The sequence below is a fragment of the Sinocyclocheilus anshuiensis genome, unplaced genomic scaffold (genome assembly GCF_001515605.1).
Source record: "Sinocyclocheilus anshuiensis isolate Anshui unplaced genomic scaffold, SAMN03320099.WGS_v1.1 scaffold55, whole genome shotgun sequence".
Lineage (NCBI taxonomy): Eukaryota > Metazoa > Chordata > Actinopteri > Cypriniformes > Cyprinidae > Sinocyclocheilus > Sinocyclocheilus anshuiensis.
In genome coordinates, this window is record NW_015549647.1 from 2,775,687 (window position 1) to 2,778,295 (window position 2,609).

Genomic DNA, 2,609 nt, shown 5'->3' on the forward strand with positions numbered 1-2,609 from the left:
AAAAAAAAAAAGGTAATTGCGACTTTTTATCTCATAATTCTGACTTTTTTCACGCAATTGCGAGTTTACATCTCGCAATTCTGACTTTTTTTCTCAGAACTGTGAGATATAAACGCACAATTGCAAGTTATAAAGTCAGAATTGCTAGATATAAAGTCAGAATTTCAGGATATAGATTCACAATTGTGAGAAATAAAGTCAGAATTGCGAGATATAAACTTTTTTTTTTATCGCAATTGTGACTTTGCTTCTCACAATTCTGACTTTTTTCTCAGAGTTGCAAGATATAAACTCGCAATTGCGAGTTATAAAGTCCGGTTCTTAGGAGAAGAAAAAGACTGATATGTTCACAGAATTGCGAGTTAATATCTCACAATTCTGACTTAATAACTCACAATTGTGAGTTTATATCACGCAATTCTGAGAAAAAAAAGTCTGAATTGTGAGGTGAGCCGCAATAACCTTTTTTTTTTTTTTTTTTTATTCAGTGGTGGAAACTAGCTTCCATAAGACTTTAGCTGTTAAAAGACAATGTATCACATTGTCGACTTCCTGGACACGGGAGACACAGAGGTTGTTCCAGCCTCGTGGGTTAAGGATGGTCGAAGCTTCTGGCCTCCATATAAAGTAAGGGAGAAATGCAACAGGGCAGTGATGACAGGTGACCCTCCTGATGAATCCTGGGCCAGTTACAGCATAAGGATCAGGGCAACAAAAAGTAGGGTTTACTTATGATTTAACTATTAATCACAATTACTCATTTAAAAAACAAATTTAAAATTATTATTATTATTATTATTTTTTTTTTTTTACAGATACATTTAGGGAGGCTTGGCTGTTGCTCCCCAGAGCACTGCAGACATCAGATCTTCAAACAGAGGATGAGGAGGACCACCGCCCAGCTTACAAGAAAAGGAAAAGGAGGTATATCACTCATTGTGTGTGATAACATCCCCTTTTTTTCATTTTCAGATACTTTCTCTGCCAAATTACACTACAAATTATGTTATGTGTACTCCTTTGGCAATTCAGTCAACTTGTTGCTGTTTCTCTTTACAGTCCTATTTGCAATAATCATTTGTTTGTTCTATGGGTGTAATGGTAGGGTGGACTGAGTACAGTAGAGACACTTTCTACTTTTTTCATCACTACACAAAAACTAGATGCCGAAATTAAGTGATTTTTGACATGATATTTCTTTTGCTTATGTACTAAAATATCATAAATAATAGCCATAAGTAGTTTATATTTTCCACAATTAGCTCATAAACATAAGGTGCATTTTTGTCTCAACTGTACCCATATAGGGTACAGCTGAAACAGTACCATGGTTAATGCTCTAAAGCTGGCTAACCATTTATTGCAAATGTAATAAATTACAGTTGTGCAATTTTTTTTAAAATTCAGATTTATTCGCTTTATTTCATTCAGATTCAGTTAAACAATATAGGGACAACATATTTAACACTAGAAAAGATATGGCAAACAGTACAAATGTAAACATAACTATAAAAATAATAATGTAAATAGTAAAGAAAAACAACAGAAACAAAAATAAAGTCCACTTACTGACTACATTGCCTAACACACACACAGACACAGAATATGCATTTTATTTTCGACTTATAAATGGTGTGTCAACTACCCACTTTACAACCTTAGGCCTATATTTTTCACAAATTGCTATGTTATCCTTTTAACATTCCCGTTAGAAAATATGTCCATTGATAATAGACAGTTGAAATCTCACAAATATATTTTTTAAACATAATTTGCGTAGCATGTGTGTAAATGTGACTTTTAACCTATTATCATACAACTAAACAGCATGTGACACAAAGTCTGGTAAAGTTGGCAAGATATTCACAGATTCGACTTTTCCGGATTAATAACTCGCGAGCAAAATGTTTTTACTACACAAATGATGCCTCTTTTTTTATTATGAAAAAATAGTTAATAACTTCACTGTTATTGGACATAATAGTTAATAACTTTACTGTAACACAACACACACACACACACACTTTAATTTGTGGTTTACGGGGACTCTCCATAGGCGTAATGGTTTTATTACTGTACAAACTGTATTTTCTATCGCCCTATACACCTAAACCTACCCCTTAAAGAAAACTACTGGCAATTTTTTCATTTCATAAAACTCCGTTTTGTATGTTTTTTAAGCCTGTTGTTTTACGGGGACACAGGAAGTGTCCTCATGAACCATGTTTATGTTGTAGTACCCATGTCATTAGACACATTTGTGTCCCCATAAACCATATATACCAGTACACACTAGGCCTGTCGCAATAATCAATATATCGACTTATCGCGCAATATATGTACATGACCTCAATAATTTTTGGTGAAGCAATATATCGCAATATATATGTCACCGTGTTTTTTACATTCCACTTGCACCTGAGCCTTTTGCAGCTTCTCGCACTTAACGTGGTGTAGTATGAGGTCCTAGTTCAAATTTAAAAAATGCTTCTACAAAAGTTTCATCTGCAGATATGGCCTTGTTTAGGGATCTGTGCTTTTGTGCATACGGACATCTGACTGCTAAGTAGTGATTGTGTTTTTCAGCAATAGTGTGCACCCTTAATTTA

At 34.1% G+C, this 2,609-nt stretch overlaps 1 protein-coding gene across 1 annotated transcript in view; it reads right to left on the minus strand.

Annotated features, from left to right (window-relative positions):
- LOC107660066 (plakophilin-4-like) overlaps positions 1-2,609 on the minus strand; it is a 52,319-nt gene that overhangs the window by 44,547 nt on the left and 5,163 nt on the right. The gene's annotated exons all lie outside the window — the stretch shown is intronic.